Below are 20,274 nucleotides of genomic sequence, written 5' to 3'. Positions count from 1 at the left end.
GAGCATCCACCTACCACATGGGTCCAGGGTTCAACACCAGGGCCTCCTGACCCATGTGATGAGCTGGCCCATGCCAGTGCTGATGCGCACAAGGAGTGCCGTGCCACGCAGGGGTGTGCCCCTCCACAGCAGCACCGTGCTTTTTGCTGGCTCCTGCAGACAGCAAGGGAAGAGAGGGTGGGGAAGGTGGTCACCCAGTTTTGCATGGGTTTTGGACAGGTAGAGTCAGACGAAACAGGCGGCTGGGTTCTCTTTCTGTGGCCAAAGCCCATTTTTTCTCTTCTAGTCTCTCTCAGTCCCTGTCAAGGGACATGCAGCAGAATGAGACTGGACATAGAGTACTATATATATTTTACATAAAATATTTTTTGGTAAAAATCTAAGCATTACATCCATATGGAAGTTTCTAAAGAGCCCAAACTATCCATCTCTGTCTATTAAAATCCTGTGTGAAATCTCTACTACCTCTACCTGCATATCAGAGGGAGATGGAGACAGAAACCTTCACTATTTACAAAGCCTTTAACCTGCAGATCAAAAGAAACATTTGCTCCTGCAGATTCCAAGAAGCCATAGACTCCCTCAACCCCCTCCCACGACCTCACTCGGACCCTCAACCCCCCTCCCACTAACCATCATTTCCCCACCTAGGAAAGTTCTATATAAATTCAAGTCCTGCCTTTCCAGGAGTGGGCTGAAGTCTCTCTTCGGATCCCCACCATGCTGGTGGGGGAACTGAAGTGTGTTTTTCAGACCCCCTCCATTGGGAGAGCATCTCAATAAATACATTTTCTGCCTGTGGTTAAAAAAAAAATCCTATGTGACTATTAAGGCCCAGCTTAAAAGCCACCTCCTCCAGGAAGTCTTCCCTAAATCATGCTAGACAGAAGTGAGGGCTCATCCCTTTCACTGCCCAATACCCTGCATGATCACCATTCTTATGGCATAGACCATGTTCTGTTCTGTGTGGTAGTTATTTGAGCACACGTTTTATTTTCCCAGCTTCATTGCTCATGGAATGAGTACAGAAACTATGTACCACATGGTGTTGTAATGCCCACAGTGTTTTGTACATAGGAGTTGCCCTCTGAAAGAATTTACAAGCAAAATAATGGCAACTGAAAATCGATTTTTATTGAAAGCCCTCTTTTTTCATCATTTTAAGTGCAGAGCATTTTAAGTGCAGTGCATTTTAAGTGCAGAGCACATTATAGAGGGAGAGAAAAAATAACTGAAAAGACAGGGTTTAGTACCTATGCCTTTGTTCTATGTGAGGAATGGTCAAGGAGCAGAGCACCTTATTCAAGCCTTCAAAGGGACCACTGTGATATAATGTGGAGAAGGAAAGCTGGATTCAATCCTAGTCCTGCCACTTGCTCACTGTGCAATCTTAGGCAAGTCACTCAGCCTCTCTGAACTTTGGATTTCTCATTTGTAACACGTAGGGAATGCCTTCTCTAACTTGGGAGATGGAAGAGAGGGTTAAACAAAATTACGCAGCCGGCGTCCACCTCGTCACCTCCAGGATTACCTCCATGGGATCCCTAAGGGAGTTGGGTGGATGATGCTACGTCCTGTCTCCCAGCGCAGTGCTCCATGCATTCCATCTTCTCGGTGCAGGAGGAGCAGCACCTCTTCCTGAGAGAGGAGACGTCAGCGAGCCGAGGGCTCACGCTCGGTACAGTGCACAGTAGTTTCTAGGCGGAGGTCGCCTTCTTTGCCTCTGGCTCATGATGTCCATTTGTGAGTTAACAGACAGGGCCAATTGTACATTTCCCAGGCACTTCCACAGCAATCAATCGGTGTCATAAATTACTTGCCATCTCAAAGTGGAGCCTTCCCTGCCTGGGATGAGGTGACTAATCCCCTTGAAACGGACTGTACCACAGCCTTAGCGCCTCTGGAGACGGAACTTGTTAGGAAGGGCCACAGTCAGACCCGGTGTGTTTGGGGCACCCTGGTCACCCCTTGGGAAATGCCCGCTTTGCTTGGGTGGCAAATGGTTTCTATGGTGGTTCTGAGAAGGAGCCTCCGGGGAGCTCTCCCCCAGGCAGACAATCTGCTCTAAGCCCTGATCCAGGGTTCTCACCCTCTCCCAGTGGGACTGGGGATCAGGAATCCAGGCATGCCAAGAAGAGTTCAGCTGGCCAGGCTGGGGGCCCAGTTCAGCTCAGGAGGAGGGCTGGGTAGGTCCTTGCTTACGGAGCAGACACATTTAAGCTGTGGGAGAGAAGAGAAGAGCAACCCCAAGGTTTGGCTTTCATTGGTTAGGGTCAGTCTGGCCTCATGGCCTTAAGGGGGTTTCCGCAGCACTGTTGTTTCCATTGCCCTGGCAACCCGAGAAGAAATACACTACACCCAGTGCAGGTGCAGATGTGCAGAGCAGGCCCATTTCCTACAAATACCCAGAGATGAGAGACTTCAGGGCTCTTCTTGGCCAGCTGAAAGTTTCAATAAGTGAGAGCGACATGTGGAAACTCTGCATTCAGGGGCCTTTGACTACAGGGGCTGTGGGCTCCCTGTCAGTGCAGGAAGGGTCGCTGGGATCCCTCGCCTGTCACTGCTCAGCTTTCCTGCCTCTGGCAGCTACAGCCCCAGCTGTTACATCCTGGACTCTGTTGAGGAAGCTCGGCGCTGGCTGGGCCCAGGGCATGCAGCTCCACCCTGAGGAACTGCCGGGGCAGCCAGGGAGGGTGGCAGGGGTCCCGCGCTCTGGTGCCTGGCCTGGCTTAGCTCGTGGGGCCCCTACTCTTCTATGCTCACAGGAGGGGTTCTCTCCTGTAAAGGGCTCGCAATGAAGGGTTCTGAGGGGGTAGATAAAGGTTCCCACTGACAGAGCCTCTTTGGGGTCCTGGATTCCTCATCCATGAAGTCGAGATAGTGATACCTACCTCAAAGACTTGTGAGGAAAAGTTTCTGTGAAAGAGCCTAAGGCAACCTCTGGCACCTAATAAGTACTCAGTAAGTGGTAGCCTTTGCCCCTTTCTTAAGAGCCAGAAGTCAAGTGGCTTCTATTTCTGATGTGGTCACATGTCAACGACCTCTGGGTCTACTCCTTTACCTGAAGTTTCAGGACCAGGGGCATCCAGCAAGCTCAGTCCATCAGTAAATCCTCTAGCTCTCTCTTCTCACCATATCCAGACACCGTCCTCTCCTGCCACCTCCACTGTTACCACCTGATCCCATCACCATCATCTCTCTCCTGGATTTCTGCAGCTGCCTCAGAACTTGGCTCCCTGCTTCTGTCTGTACGCCATTCAACCTCTTATCAACCATCAGCCAAAAAGATCCTTCTAATAGTCTGGCAACTCTCTGCTCTTATTTTTCATTCTTTGACCCCCACTCCCCCCTCACTCATGCTTCTCCAGCCACACTAGCCCCCTTGCTGCTCTTTGTACATGCCTAGTGCACTCCCACCCCAGGACACTTGCACCTGCTTTCTGCCCAGGCGTTCTTCCCTTGGTTCATCCTTTGTTCCCTTTAACTCTTTGCTCAGATGTGTTGAGCACACTACAGGGGCAGTGGCCTAGGTGTAGGGTTTGGGATGAGGCCCATGCAAACTCTTTTAGGAAAGTATAGGGGACTCCTATTGAGGGCTTTTTGTTTTTTTTTGGGGGGGGGCTCTATTTTTATTTGTTGACAATGGGCTGTGGGAGGAAGGGATAAGGACATAGAGGCTATTTGAACAGGCAGGAAGATGGAAAGGGAAATAATTGAAATAATTTCCACCAACAAGCCCCCCACGGGTATGAAAATTGGTAACTGACCTTAGGGAGGTAAATTAAAGGCGCCCGCTGGGAAAGGAAAATGTCTCCAATTAGGACACCATCGCAAGGTTTGGCAGCTTCAGGTTAGATGCCAGTTGCCCACTGGTGAACTCTGGATCCTTTGTCTCCTCCCCCATGTTTTTCTTTAAAGTGTGCTGTAGAAATAAGGCTAAGAGTCCCTTTCAAGTAATGTGAGAAAACTGTGAGGACAGGGAAAAAGGGAGAACTTGGCCAATGGGAAGAAAGTTGCAGATTTTCATCGTCTCCAACTAAGTAGACTCAGCGTTGCATCTGGAATGGTGTGTGCTGAACGGACATAATGTGCAACCCTTCTGAAAAACATCTGACAGGAATCAGCCTCTCCACAAAATGGGAAAAGCAGCCCCCACCCAATTACTAAGAGGCTGCCTAAGAGGAAAGAAAAAGTTTGCACAGCTAACACAACACAGGGCTTGCCAAAATCATCCTGTCCTAATTCTCTTGTCAGCAGAGCCACTTTGCCCAAGAGCCAGGAACTCGTGGCCTGCTCGCTTGACTGTGCCTGCCGCTTCCACTGCGCCCCCAGGACCCCAGCCCAGAGCTCACCCTTCTCTCCATGTTTTCATTTACGGGGTATTCTTCAGGGCTCGAAGCCTCCGGAATTCCGTTAAGAGCACAATGCTGCACACTGAGGATGTGAATGGCCACAAGCGTCAGATTGCTTATCTCGCGCAGTGTAACACCCAGCAGCTGCTGGTGTTTAATGAGGAGGCGGCCCCGGCCTCGAAGAATCGTCCTGTGTGTGCTGTGCTTTGTTTGTGCACTTTGCAGCTGATTTAAGAGCAAGTAAGAAACAAAACCGATCTGATGTCTTTACTCCAGAGATCATCCCACATCCTTCCTAGGGCAGGAAGAGCAGGTGACTGGGCCGCCGGACATTTGGCTTGCTGGAGGCTTTCCTGCGTTGGCTCGCTCACTGGGATTTTCATGAAAAGACAATGACCTTTACAGAAAACAATGACCTTTGCAGAGTTCTCTAAAACCTGGCAACTCAACAGTGAGCTCGGATCCAAAGACTCTCTCTTGCTGTCTCTCAACAGAATTGGACAACTGGAAAGAAAGGAATTTTTTTTTAATCACCCAGGTTTTTGGCAAACCTTAGGGGCCCTTTCCCCCACCCTGTAATTAAGGCAGAAGTAAACAGTTAGAGAATACCAAGTTGCAGCTCGCTGCAGTAATACGTGCCCTGGTGGAGCTGCTCAGCCAGCCCAGACCTGTGCCTTGAGACAGCAGGCTCCCTGGGGAGTACTCTAATGTGTCCCCAGATCTGACACATCAAGATTAAGACTTGAAGATCTGGAACTGACTGACAAGGAAGGGTGAGTCATCACTATTTGAAAAACTAAAAATATTCCTCCTTCTTTGCAGGTCGCCTTCTCCTCCCCAACTTGGAAACCCTTCTTGTTCTTGGAGGGCGGATCCCGGATGGTACTGCCTCACCTGGAGGAGGCCAGCGGGCCCATGAAACCCGAAGGACTCCCTGCTTCCCGCTGAGCACGGCAGTATCGAAAGGGGGCTGGGATTGGGCATCATTCTGTCATGCCTCTGCCACTCTTCAGCCCTAGACAAGGTGCTTACCTTCTCTTTTTTTTAAAAAAATATTTACTTTTTAAATTTTTTCTCTCCCCTTTTCCCCACCCCAGTTGTCTGTTCTCTGTGTCTATTTGCTGCTTGTTCCTCTTTGTCCGCTTCTGTTGTTGTCAGTGACATGAGAATCTGTGTTTCTTTTGGTTGCGTCATCTTGTTGTGTCAGCTCTCCGTGTGGGTGGCACCATTCTTGGGCAGGCTGCACTTTCTTTCGCACTGGGTGGCTCTCCTTACAGGGCGCACTCCTTGCACGTGGGGCTCCCCTACGTGGGGGACACCCCTGTGTGGCACTGCATTCCTTGTGTGCATCAGCACTGTGCATGGGCCAGCTCCACACAGGAAAAGGAGGCCCGGGGTTTGAACCGCAGACCTCCCATGTGGTAGACGGATTCTCTAACCACTGAGCCAAGTCCGCTTCCCCTTACCTTCTCTTAAGCATCCATTTTCTTATCGCTAAAAATAGGAAAGCAGTGGTACCTCATTTATAGGGTGACCTTATGCGGCGTAAATGAAATGATATAAAGTGCTTGGCACAGCCTCGCGCACATAAGAACCACTCAGCTGTTGACAGAAGTGACCATTCCTCAAATACCCAGCTGGCTCCTCACCATAAAACCAGAGGTTCCTGGTGGCCCTGTCATGGGTCCCATAATGCAAAGAACAGAGCTGGCCACCTCCTGATGCTGCTAACAGCCTTCCCCAGTTTAGAAGCCTGCTGTCGCCCTACTGCCCAGAGCTCACTTCTTTCTGACCTGCTTCACCACCGCCTAGCTCCTTTTATGACTCCTGAACAGGTCTCAGCTTTAAACCTGAGCTGCAGGGTTCTTTGGCTTTTCTCCTCTTCCCACCTTCTGCCTCTGATCATCTCAGTTGGCTAGTGGTTGTGGTTTCCTTCCCCATCTCTCCTTCTAGAATCTCCTTCCATGCTGTTCCATCCCCTTTGGGCAGATGACTTGTTTGCATGGCCTGTCTGGTTTTGGTGGTCACTTTCTCCCCAAGCCACAGCCTTTGAGATCTCCCATCACAGTCCTGAGTGCTTGTAGCTAGGCTGAGGACACATCATGCCCAATACCAACACTTTTTGGTGCCACTCCCCAGGCCAGGGCCCTGGGTCCCCATTGTTTAGAGTTTGGCTCTTGGGACTCTTGTCTGTTTGATGTCATATGTTCACACATCGCATGTATGGACATATTTCTGTGCAAGCTTTTCCTAGATGCTTCCTTTGTGTGTGTATCACACCGGAAATTATAAACAGCTTGAGGGCAAAAATGCATATTGGTAGCACACAGTTGGGTCTTAGTAATGCTTGATGAGTAAATCTTCCACCACAGAGCATCTTCATTGACTGTCTTCTGTCTCCCAGAAATGAGGGTTGATATGTCTGGTCCTCCACATGTCACTGACCTTCTGAGTATGGAGAGTCATTCCAGGGCAGAGGCAGCTTCAGACAATGACTGAATCTTTGGAAAAACTTCTTTAATAGATGAGAGAAATTGATTCAACTAGGGGAGACCATTTCCTTTCAAGGAAAATGGGAAGATAAGATGGAGACTAATGTTGATAAAATAATTACAATAAGTCTTCCCATGCATGATTTACTGAATCCTCATTCTGTGAAGTGAGCAGGAGTTATTAACCTAATTTTACAGATGTGGAAATGGATTTTGATGGTTAAGTTCATGTGTCAACTTGGCTAGGTTATGATATCCCGTTGTTTGGTCAAGCAAGCACTGGACTGATTATTACTGTGAAGATATTTCATGGATATTTCAGAGTTCCCAACTTGCAGCCTGCCTTACAAAATTTTGACTTTTCCATCTCCATAGTCACATGAGCCAATTCCTATAATGAATCTCATAATATTTGCATTATATATTATCTGTTGATCTATCTATCATCTATCTTCTTTCTCTCTCTCTCTCTTTTTCTTTCTCTCTCTCGTCAGTTCTGTGTCCTTGGAGAATCCTGACTAAACCTCAGGGTTTAAGAAGGTCACACACAGTAGGAAGCGGCAGAACTGGGATTCATATCTAGGTCTTGTTTCTCAATTTCCGTGTTCTTTTTACTTTACCAAATGCTGTCCCTGATTGAAATTACTTATTATCAGTAATATCTGATAATAAGTGTTCACTAGGACCTCTGGTTCACTCCAGCTCAATGTTTTGCCAAGCCATAAATTCAGGATTAACTTGTTAAAGTCTTAATGCCTTTGCTTTATTTCATGATGCCTCTTCCACACACATGTGCATGCATGCATGGACACACATATACACTGCAATGCCTGGAATTGGTAAGAAATTTATGTTTTGAACAGAGTTATTCAGGTATAACTGACATGCAATAAAATGCACATATTTAAAGTGTAAACTTTTTGGTATATCGATATGCCCATGAAAATATCAGCACAATCAAAATAGTGAGCACATTCATTATCCCAAAATCTTTCCTTATTGCCTTTTGTAATCTCTCCCTCTTCCCTTTGCTTCTCCTCTCTAAGCAACCACTGATATGCTTTCTTTTTCTATGGATTAGATTGTATTTTCTGTAATTTTGTACAAATGAAATCATATAGTATCTATTCATTTTTGTCTAGCTTCTTTCACTCAGCATAATTATTTTGAGACTCATGCATGTTGTGGCATGTAACAATAGTTCCTTTCATTTTATTGCCGAGTATTAGACCATTGTATGATATACTACAATTTCTTTATCCATTCACCTGTTGATGATACACATTTTACCTAATGGATATTTGTGTTACCTCCAGTTTTGGCTATTAAAAAATTTCTATGAACATTTGTGGACAAATCTTATATGGACGTATTTCCCCTTTTCTCTTGGGTAAATCCTTAGGAATAGAATGGATCAAATAGTAGGTGTATGTGTAAATTTTTTTTTATTAGAGAATTATGGGTTGATGTAAACATGTATAAAATACAAGGTTCCCAAATACCACCTTATTATTAACACTGTGTTAGTGTGGTACATTTGTTATAATTGATCACAGTACATACTAAAAATTGTACTATTAACTGCAGTCATGATTTGCTGTGTTCAGGGTTCTCTATGTTGTACAGTCTCATGGATTATTTTAAAATTTTTATTCTAGTAATATGTATCTATATCTATATCTAATATATATATACAACCTACTATTTTCCCTTTAAACATATTCAAGTATATATTTCAGTGCTGTTAATTATGTTCACGGTGTAGTACTATCATCACCACTATATGTTACAAAACATTTCCATCATTCCCAACAGAAAACTCTGTATAATTTAAGCATTAACTCCCTATCCCCTATTCCCACCTGTCCCCTGGTAATCTACATTCTAGATTCAGATGTTCTGGGTTTGCTTATTCTAATTATTTCTTATCAGTAAGATCATGCAATATTTATCCTTTTGTGTGTGGCTGATTTCATGCAACGTAATGTCTTCAAGTCATACATGTTGTTGAATGCATTGGAATGCCATTCCTTTTTACAGCAGAATAGTATTCTATTGTATGTATACCACATTTTGTTTATCATTCACCAGTTGATGCTTACTTCCATATTTTGGGAATTGTGAATAATGCTACTAGGAACTTAGGTGTGCAAATATCTGTTCAAGTCCCTGCTTTCAATCCTTTGGGGGTATATACCTAGAAGTGGGATTGCCAGGTCATATGGTAAGCCTGTACTTAACTATCTGAGGAACTGCCAAACTGTTTTCCACAGTGGCTGCACTATTTTACAGTTCCACCAACAATGAATGAGTGTTCCTACTTCTCCACATCCTGTCCAACACTTGTAATTTTCCATGTTTAAAAAGTAGACATTCTAGAGGGTGTTGGTTTTGATTGGTTTTTCCCTGATGGCTAATGATGTTGAGCATCTTTTCATGTGCATTTTGGCCCTTTGTATGTCTTCTTTGGAGAAATGTCTATTCAAGTCTTTTGCCCATTTTAAAATTGTTTGACTTTTTGTTGTTGAATTATAGGATTTCTTTATAAATGCTGGATATTAAATCCTTATTGAATATGTGGTTTCCAAATATTTTCTCCCATATTGTAGATTGTCATTTTACTTTCATGATAAAATCCTTTGATACACAAAAGTTTTCATTTCGATGAGGTCCCATTTATCAATTTTTTTCTTTTGTTGCTTGGATTTTGGGTGTAAAGCCTAAGAAAGCTCTACTTAACACAAAATTGTTAAGATGCTTCCCTACATTTTCTTCTAGGAGTTTTATAGTTCTGATTCTTATATTTAGGTCTTTGATCCAGTTTGAGTTGATATCTAACGGTAATAGATATCCAGTTTTCCCAGCACCATTTGTTGAAAAGAATATTCTTTTGCAATTCAGTGATCTTCACTCCCTTGCCAAAAAGCAGTTGGCCCATAAAAGTATGGGGTGATTTCTCAACTGTCAATTCAATTCCATTGGTCTATGTATGCCTCCTTATGCCAGTATCATGTCATTTCAATTACTGTGGCTTTGTAATATGTTTTAAGATTGAGAAATTTGAGTCCTTCAACTTCATTCCTTTTCAGGGCCCCTTACCCTTCCATATACATTTTATGATTGGCTTTTTCATTTCTGTAAAAAAAGCATTTAGAAGTTTGATTGGGATGGTGTTGAATCTGTAAATCACTTTGGGTAGAATTGACATCTTAAAAATATTTAGCCTTACAATCCCTAAACACAGAATGTCCTTCTATTTATTTAGGTCTTATTTGATTTTTTTAGCAATGTCTTGTAGTTTTCTGTGTACAAGAACTCTATCTATATTCTTGGTTACATTTATCCTAGATATCTGATTCTTTTAGTTGTTATTGTAAGTGGAATTTTTCTTGATTTATTTGTCAGTTTTTTCATTGCCTATGTATAGAAATGTTACTGATTTTGGGGTGTTGATCTTGTATCCCTCCACTTGGCTAACTCTAGAAGCTTTGTGGATTTTTCAGGATTTTCTGTATATAGAACAATGTCATCTGCAAATAGGGAACATTTTACTACTCCCTTTCCAATTTGCATGTCTTTTATTTCTTTTTCTTACCTAATTACAATGGCTAGAACTTATGGTACCATGTTAAATAACAGTGGTGACAGTAGGCATCCTTGCTTTGTTCCTGATCTTACAAGGAAAGCTTTCAGTCATCCATCAAGTATGATGTTAGCGGATGGTTTTTCATGAATTCTGTTGAGGAATTTACTTCTGTTCCTAGTTGTCTGAGTGTTTTTTTAATCAAGAGGGGGTGCTAATTTTGTCAAATGACTTTTGCACATCAATTAAGATGATTGTGTGCATTTGTCCCCTTAATTCTGTTAATGTGGTGTACACAAATTGATTTTCTTATGTTGGACCAACCTTGCATACCTGGGGTAAATCCTACTTGATCATGGTGTATAATTCTTGTAATGTGCTATTGGATTTGGTTTGCTAATACGGTATTGAAAATTTTTGCATCTATAGTCATAAGAGATATTGGTCTATATTTTTCTTGTGGTATCTTCATGTGGCTTTGGTTTAAGGGTGATGATGGCCTCAGAGAAGTATTCCCTCCTCCTTAATTTTTTGGAGGCGTTTGAGCAGGATTGGTGTTAGTTTTTGGAATGTTTGGTAAAATTCATGAGTGAGGCCATCTGGTCCTGGCTTTTCCTTGCTGTGAGCTTTTTTCCATCTGGTTGCATCACTATCTTTTTGGTGAGCTTCTTCTCCGTATGTGGGACTGCGTGTCTCCATGCTGTGTGGGGGCCTATACCTCACTGTGCATGTCTGGAACACCTATTTTCTTTTTTTATGAGGAGGTCCCAGGGGTCGAACCCAGGTCTTCCATATGGTAAACGGGAGCTCAATTGCTTGAGCTACACCACTTCCATGATTTTTTTAAATAAATTTTTTATTTTTAAAGGAGTTTTAGATTACATAAATGTTACATAAAAAATATAAGGGAGTCCCATATGCCCCTCTCTCTCCCCCTCCCACACATTCCCTCATTACCAATGTCTTCATTAGCGTGATACATTTGTTACAATTGATGAAACCTTATTGAAGCATTGCTACTAATCATCGACTACAGTTTACATTATAGTTTACACTTTGTCCCACACGATTTTGTAAGTTATGACAAAATATACAATGACCTGTATCCATCACTGAAATGTCATGCAGGACAAATCTAATGTCTTGAAAATGCCCCATATTACACCTGTTCTTCCCTCTCCCATCCCTCAGAACCTCTGGTGGCCACAGCCTTTATATCAATGATAAGAGTTCTTCCATTGTTAGAATAGTAGTAAGTCTATAGTAGAATAATAATAAATCTACTTTAGTCCATTGTGCTCTCCCCAATCTTGAGGATTTTGGGATAGTGATGCCCATTCTGCTTCTATTTGAGAGAGGACTTAGATCCCATGGGGCAGATGAATGAAGCTATCTTGCTTGCAGTTGCAGACACTCTCTGTTCCTTGGGATAGGCATTGTCCATCATCTCCTTGTTAGTTGTCCTGTTAGAGTCCAATGAACTAGAGAGTAGGGGTTGGAACTCTGCTCACCTGGCACATGGACAGACCAAAGATTTAAGTCTCTGGGACATATACTTATCAAGTATAGTGCTAATTATGTGTTCAAATAAAAGAGGCAGAAGAACCATGTGTAGAGAACCTATATATGAGTCTAACTTTGTTCTACTGGGAAACATAAATTCCTAAGTAATACCCACTGTCAGGATGCCAAATTCCTGAGCTGTCTGCCCTGCTTATGGTTTCTGTATATCTCTAGAGCCCTCAGGAGTCCTGCTATTTGAGGCACTATTTACTGTGGCCATCAATGCAATCCTGCTGAGGCTTGCATAAGCATATCCTCTAGAATGACTTCCTGACTCACTTTGAAATCTCAGCTATAAAAACTCATTTTTATTTACTATTTTCCCTTTTTGGTCAAGGTTTTTTTTTCCAGATGCATTGCTAGTTGGTGCTTGGAAATAATCCTTCTGTGCCATAGAGGCTCATCCCTGGGAGTCATGTCACATGCTGGGGGGAATGTAGTGTGGTTATATGCTGAGATTAGCTTAGAGAGAGGCCACTTTTGAGCAACATGGAGGCCTTCAGCAGGTAACTCTTAGGCAGTGTATAATACTAGACTAAGTTTCAATTTCACAAGAAATGGTTCATAAGTAAAATCATCAGTGTCAAAAGCCTGGCATAACAGTCTCTCTTCCTTGTCTAGACATTGCCCTTGTACTCAGGTGATTCTTGCTCTCATATTAGAGAATGTAGCAAAACTCCCCAGGATGGGAATTCAATATTCTTTTAGTTATTGTATGGATTTCCACACACTGAGACAATGTCCCATGAACACTTGAACATATTCATATTTTTTAGAAGACTTCCTATGCATCCCCCACATCCCTGACACCCTGCACCACTGATCCTCCCCTGCCACTGCTGTGACCCTACTGTGATCCAAAACCTTTTCAAAGGTGAAGTCAACAAAATAACCAAATAAAATTAATAAGAAAATTAAATAATAATTTTTAAAATATCAATAAAATCTTTTAAAAATAATTTTAAAAATAAAACAAATTTTTAGATATTGTGTCTTTCATTACTGGAAGATCTGTTGTCTTATATGTACAGTGGCATTTTCTTCCATATATTCCTGTGTCTTATTTTTTTCATTTTATCTTCAAAGGAGCTTTCAGATACAGAGAAGTCACATAGATAATACATGATTCCCATATACCCAATGCCCTCTCCACTTTTCCCCTCTCCCTTATTAATAGCATTTTACATGTGGATGGTACATTTGTTAAAATTGATGTATAAATATTGAAACATTGCTACTAACCATGGTCAATGGTTTACATTTTGGATCATACACTTTCATAGGTTTTGACAAATTTTGAAATGGCCTATATCTATTATCACAAGATTGTGCTGATTCAATCTCTTTACCCATTATTGGCTTGTTGAGATCTTCTATGTCTTCTTTTTTTTTTTTTAATAGTTTTTATTGTCCTTTAAAAAAAAAATAGATCACACAAAATGATAAATCAAAAAACACAAGAGGTTCCCATATACCCCATTCCCCACCTCCCACCCCCACTCCTTCCACATCAACATTCCCTTTCATCAGTAAGGCACATTCATTGCATTTGGTGAATACACCCTGGAGCACTGCCACACCACATGGACCATAGTTTACATTGTGGTTCACACTCTCCTCCAGCCCATCCAGTGGGTTATGGCAGGATATACAGTGTCCTGCATCTGTCCCTGCAATATCATTCAGGACAACTCCAAGTCCCGAAAATGCCCCATATCACACCTCTTCCTCCCTCTCCTTGCCCCCAGAATCTCCCGTGCCACTGTCTCCACATCAGTGATACAATTTCTTCCATTGCTAGAGTCACAACAGTTCTGTAGTAGAATACCAGCAAGTCCACTCCAATCCATATTATATTCCTCCATCCTGTTGACCTGGGATAGTGATGTCCACTCCACCTCCTCTAAATCAAGAGGGGGCTTAGATCCCACATGACTTATGGAGGGGATTTTCCTGCTTGCAGTTGTAGACACTCTCAGTTCCCTGGTGTGGTGGTTGACCATTCTCACCTCCCCAACAGCTGACCTGGGTAAGTCCAACGACCTGGAGAGTACATGTTGCAACTCTGCTAAGGCTCAGGGCCGAACTGGCACATGGACAGTCCAGAGAATCAAGTCTCCTGAGCAAGCACAAACCACAGCACCAATCACAGATAAAAAAAAGTGACACAAGAGGCATGTATATTGAGGTCACATCTGAGTCCAACTGCATCACAATCAGGAGTGCAAATTCCAAAGTAGGGCCCACTGGAAAGGCAATGAACTCCAGAGCCACCTGTCCTGACTGTAGAGCCCATGTGTCTCCATAGCCCTCAGGAGCAACAGTACCTGGGGGTTGTATCTACTTTGACTGTCTCTGGGATCCTACTGAGACATGCATAAGTGAGACCACTCTGATGACCTCCTGACTCATTTTGAAGTCTCTTAGCCATATAAACTCATTTGTTTTTACCATTTCCCCTCTTTTATTCAAAGTGTTTTTCTAGTTGCATCACCAGTTGGTGATGGTAGTAATCCCTCAGCACCAGGGAGGCTCATTCCTGGGAGTTACATCTCACACTGGGGGGCAGGTAATGCATTTACATGTTGAGTTTGGCTTAGAGAGTAGCCACATTTGAGCAACATGGAGGCTCTCAAAAGTAACTCTTAGGCACCCTGCAGCTCTAGGCCTAGTTGAGATTTCAAGCACACAGGCTTATAAGCATAGTCATCAGTATCAAGGGCCCATCATTGGACCATCCTTCTTCACTGGTCTTTGTCCTTGCACTTGGGGGATTGGTGCTGTTCCATTGGGGAATGCATCCCCAGAATGGGAATTCAGCCTCCCTCAGTTGTCATGTGTAACATCCAAACATATCTATATACCCTATATGCATGCCCTGGAGAAATCCCTCCCACCCATGCATCCCCCATCAATGACACCCCACACCAGTTCTCCTCCCCTGCCAAAGTTGAACCCCTCTGTGATCCAAAACTTCTTAAAAAATGAAGCCTAATATATTGTCAAATTCAATTAGTAGAAAAATGAAATAGTGTTAAAGGTTTAAAGACTAGAAATAGAATACATAATAATTTAGAAAAACTAAAATAAAGTCAAAATAAATTGTATTAAAAAATGAAAAATTTCATAAAACTTTGATAAAACTTTAGATCACAGTAAAGTCACATATACAATATAGGGGACTCGCATATACCCAATATCAAACCCTTTTCCCCCTTCCCCAGCAATGATCTTTTTACATGTGGATGTTATATTTGCTACAGCTGATGTACAGATATTGAAACATAGCTAACAACCATGGTTCCATTATGGCTTACATTATGGTTTATATTTTAGACTGTATACTTTTCTAAAATTTTGGTTACATTATGGTTTACATTATGGTTTACATTTTAGACTATATATTTTTATAAATTTTTGGTGAAATTTAACATGGCTTATATCCATTGTTGCATGATCTTGTGGAATACTTCCATTGCCCCTCAGTTATCCCCACTTCTATCTATTCTATTCCTCTCTCCCTCTCCCCTCAGGGCCCACAGTGCAAAGCAAGTTTCACTGCTTGAAGGACAAGATTCATAGACATTTACAACAATGCTGAAGGCTTGACACTTTATTCTGTCCTCCCTCATTGGGAGGCACCCATGCTCTCGAGAGACACCCTCTCTTCTGTTTGAGAACATCAGTTCACCCCAGGATGAGGGTACAATACTTTCCCGCTCATTGTGTGTGTCTCTACCCACTGATATAACACAATATGACAATATGAGCACTCGCATACTCCCTAGAAGTCTGCCCCAGGTGTACCCTATGCCAGAAGCCCCCCATCCAAACACCTTAAACAAATAACCCTTCCTTAATATATTTTCTAAAGAGTTTTCTTGACATTATAGTTTCAACCAAGTACCTGACAATTTCCCATGTTCACCTGTTCACCCTAAAGCCTCTCCTCAATTCCATGGACCATCTGACGCATCCTCCCAACCCTAATTCCCCTCATGCCTGCAAAGCCCCACCCAATAGTATTCCTATGCCCCCATCTTATTCTTTCAGTGCATAATTACTTATCTCCACGTTACCACAGATTTCTCTCATGTAGGCATCAGCTCACAACCTTTCTCTCCCTGACTATTTCCTATAAGCCTATCATCCAGTCTCTAGCTCTCTGTGACAGCTTGATTCGCTTATTTCATATCAGAGAGGTCATGTATTATTTTTCCTTCAATGCCTGGCTTGCTTCACTCAACATAAGTTCCTCAAGATTCATCCATGTTAGCCCATGTGTTAGTACTGTATTCCTTCTTACAGCTGAGTAGTATTCCATTTTATGTATGTATCACATTTTACTTATCCATTCTTCTGCTGATGGGCATTTGGGTTGATTCCAACTTTTGGCAGTACTGAAGAATGCTGCTATGAGCACTGGTGTGCATATATCAGTTCATGTCTTTGTTTACAGTTCTTCTGGCATATACCCAGCAGTGGAATTGCTGGGCCATATGACAAATCTATAGTCAGTTTTTTTAAGGAACTGCCAAACTGTCCTCCAGAATGGTTGGATCTTTCTACATTTCCACCAGCAGTGGATGAGGGTTCCCATTTGCTCCACATTCTCTCCAACACGTGTAGTCCTCTTTTTTTAATGTCTGCCAGTCTAATGGGTGTAAAATGGTATTTCATTATAGTTTTGATTTGCTTTTCCCTAATAGCTAGTGATGTTGAGCATCTTTTCATGTTCCTTTTAGCCATTTGTATTTCCTCTTTGGAGAAGCATCCCGTTTAAATCTCTTGCCCATGTTTTGAATGGGTTGTTTGTCTTTTTATTTTTGAGATACAGGATTTCTTTATATATGTTGGATATTAGGCTTCTATCAGATATATGGTTACCAAATATTTTCACCCATTGGGTAGGCTGTCTTTTCATTTTATTGATAAACTTCTTTAATGTGCAAAAGGTTCTAATTTTGAGGATGTCCTATTTATTTATTTTTTCTTTGCTGCTCATGCTTTGGGTGTGAAGTTCATGAAGTCATTTTCTATCACAAGGTCCTGTAGATGCTTCCATACATTGTCTTCCAAGGTCTTTATGGTCTTGGCTCTTATATTTAGATCTTTGATCTGTCTTGAGTTGATTTTTGTATAAGGTGTGAGGTGGTAATCCTCTCTCATTCTTTTGCATATGGATGTCCAGTTCTCTAAGCACCATTTGTTGAAGAGACCATTCTCTCCCAGTTGAGTGGGCTTTGTGGCCTTGTCGAATATCAGATGACCATATATGCAAGGATCTATATCTGAACTCTCAATTCATTTCCATTGGCCAGTGTGTCTGTCCTTGTGCCAATACCATGCTGTTTTCACCACTATAGCTTTGTAGTATGTTTTAAAGTCAGGTAGTGTTATTCCTCCAATTTTCTTTTTCTTTTTCAATATGTCTTTGGCTATTTGGACCTCTTTCTCTTCCAAATAAATTTCATAGTTTTTTTTTTAGTTCAGTAAAAAATGCTGTGTTGATTTTTATTGGGATTGCATTATATCTGTAGATCAGTTTGAGTATGATAGACATCTTAATGATATTTAGTCTTCTTATCCATGAAAAGGGAATATTCTTCCATTTATTTAAGTCTTCTTTGACTTCCTTTAACAGTGCTGTGTAGTTTTCTGTGTATGTCTTTTACATCTTTAGTTAAATTTATTCTTAGGTATTTGATTTTTTAATTTACTATTGTAAATGATATTTTTTTCTTGATTTCCTCCTTGGATTATTCATTATTGGTGTACAGAAATGCTACTGATTTTTGCACATTGATCTTATACCCTGCGACTTTACTGAACTCATTTATAAGTTCAACAAGTTTTGTCATAGATTTCTCAGGGCTTTCTATATACAGGATCATGTCATTTGCCAACAGAGAAATTTTGACTTCTTCTGTTCTAATTTGGATGCTTTTTATTTTTTTTATTTTTTTTTTTATTTTTTAGATATCTATTTTTAAAAATTTACTTCTCTCCCCTTCCCCACCATTGTCTGCTCTCTGTATCCATTCACTGAGTGTTCTTCTGTGTCCACTTGAATTATCCGGCATCACTGGGAAGCTGCATCTCTTTTTTCTTGTGTCATCTTGCTCAGTCAGCTCTTTGTGTGTGTGGTGCCACTCCTGGGTGGGCTGTGCTTTTTTCACACAGGGTGGCTCTCCTTCTGGGGCACACTCCTTGTGTATAGGGCATCCTTACATGGGGGCACCCCTGCATGGAATGGCACTCTTTGCATGCAGCAGCACGGTGCATGGGCCAGTTTACTACATGGGTTAGGAGGCCCTGGGGATTGAACCCTGGACCCTTCATATGGTAGACAGATTCTTTATCAGTTGAACCACATCTGCTTCCCTGGATGCCTTTTTTTCTGTTTCTTGCCTCAGTGCTTGAGCAAGTACTTCTAACACAATGTTAAATAGGAGGGGTGATAGTGGGCATCCTTGTCTCATTCCTCATCTTAGAGGGAAGGATTTTAGGATTTCACCATTGTAAATGATATTAGCTGTGGGTTTTTCATATATACCCTTGATCATGTTCAGAAATTTTCTTCTGTTCTTATCTTTTGCAATGTTTTTATCAGGAAATGGTGCTGTATTTTGTTAAACGCTTTTTCTGCACTATAGATATGATCCTGTGATTTTTTTTTTCTTTCGATCTGTTTATGTGGTGTATTACATTGATTGATTTTCTTATGTTGAACCATCCTTGCATACCAGGGATGAAACCCACTTGGTCATGTTGTATAATTCATTTGATGTGTTGTTGAATATGTTTAGCAAGTATTTTATTGAGAATTTTAGCACCTAGTTTCATTAGAGAGATTGGTCTTTCCTTTCTTGTGGTGTCTTGGTTTGGCTTTGGTATTAGGGTAATGTTGGCATCATAGAATGAGTTAGGCAATGTTCCTTCTATTTCAATTTTTTGGAAGAGTTTAAGCAAGATTGGTGTTAGTTCTTTCTGGGATGTTTTGTAGAATTGACCTGTGAATTCATCTGGCCCAGGGCTCTTCTTAGTTGGGAGGTTTTTAATGACACTTTCTAACTCTTTACTTGTGATTGGTTTGTTGAGATCATCAATTTCTTCTCTCATCAATGTAGGCTGCTTATGTGTTTCTAGGAATTTGTCCATTTCCTCTAAATTGTCCTTCTTGTTGGCATATAGTTCTTCAAAGTATCCTCTTATGATAATCTTTATTTCTGTGGGGTTAGTGGTCATATTCCCTTTCTTGATTCTAATTTTGTGTATTTGCATCTTCTCTCTTTTTTCCTTTGTTAGTCTACCTAAGGGTTTGTCAATTTTACTGATCTTCTCAAAGAACCAGCTCTTGGTTTTGTTTATTTTTTTCTAGTGCTTTCTTATTTTCTGTTTCATTTAATTCTGCTCTGATCTTTGTTATTTCTTTGTTTCTTCTTCCTTTGGTGTTAGTTTGTTGTTGTTTTTTTTTTTACTAATTCCTCCAAGTGTGCAGTTAGGTCTTTGATTTTAGCTCTTTCTTCTGTTTTGATGTATGAATTTATGGCTCTCAATTTTCCTCTCAGTACAGCTTTTTGCTGCATTCCATAAGTTTTGATATGCTGTTTTGTTATTTTCATTAGTATCAAGGTAGTTATTGATTTCTTTGGAGATTTCCTCCTTGACCCATTGTTTGTCTAAGAGTGTGTTGCTTAACTTTCATATCTTGCTGCCTAATCTGGATCTCTGGTCCTTGCAGATTTCCAGTTTCATTCTGCTGTGGTCAGAGAAATCATTCTGTATGATTTCAATCTTTCTGAAATCATTGAGACTTTCTCTGTGGCCTAGCATGTGGTCTATCTTGGAGCAAGATCCATGTGCACTTGAGAAGAATGTATATCCTGCTGTATTTGGGTGTAGTGTTCTGTATATGTCTATTAGGTCCAGATCCTCTAATATATTATTCAAAGCCTTTGTTTCTTTTTTGATTCTCTGTCAAGATGTTCTGTCTAATGGTGATAATAGTGTGTTAAAGTCCCCCACTATAAATGTTGAGGCATTTATTCCTCCATTTAATTTTTTCAGTGTTTCCCTCACATATTTTGTGGAGCCCTGATTAGGTGTATTGTGCTCTCCTGCCCGGCCAGCGGGTGTACGGAGACCACAAGGACAACAGGGTACCCGAGAGAGGGAGTGGGCAGATGGCGGGGAAGAACCACTCACAGCCGCACCACGGTGTGTCGTCTTCTTCCATTTTTTCTTTTTGTACAGTGCAAGCTTATATAGCGTCTTAAGCATT

General features: G+C 41.7%; 2 long non-coding RNA genes across 5 annotated transcripts in view; one reads left to right on the top strand and one right to left on the bottom strand.

Moving 5' to 3' along the window:
• Positions 1-1,114: 1,114 nt before the first annotated feature.
• LOC139436510 (uncharacterized) lies at positions 1,115-4,457 on the bottom strand. The gene is made up of 2 exons (XR_011645770.1): positions 4,353-4,457; positions 1,115-2,220 (listed from the first exon to the last, which is right to left on the bottom strand). It is a non-coding gene; the product is annotated as an uncharacterized lncRNA (long non-coding RNA).
• Positions 4,458-4,482: 25 nt separating this feature from the next.
• The window catches only part of LOC131280703 (uncharacterized), a 53,755-nt gene continuing 37,963 nt past the window's right edge, over positions 4,483-20,274 (top strand). Inside the window, exons 1-2 of one of the 4 annotated variants that reach the window (XR_011645768.1) lie at positions 4,483-4,592; positions 5,175-5,376. This is a non-coding gene — a long non-coding RNA (uncharacterized lncRNA). The other 3 variants (XR_011645769.1, XR_011645767.1, XR_009188418.2) reach the window with 3 other exon arrangements.

Source organism: Dasypus novemcinctus, chromosome 2 (assembly GCF_030445035.2).
Source record: "Dasypus novemcinctus isolate mDasNov1 chromosome 2, mDasNov1.1.hap2, whole genome shotgun sequence".
In the NCBI taxonomy this organism is placed as follows: domain Eukaryota; kingdom Metazoa; phylum Chordata; class Mammalia; order Cingulata; family Dasypodidae; genus Dasypus; species Dasypus novemcinctus.
Note: the sequence above shows the minus strand (reverse complement) of the source record. Positions and strands in the feature narration are given on the sequence as shown.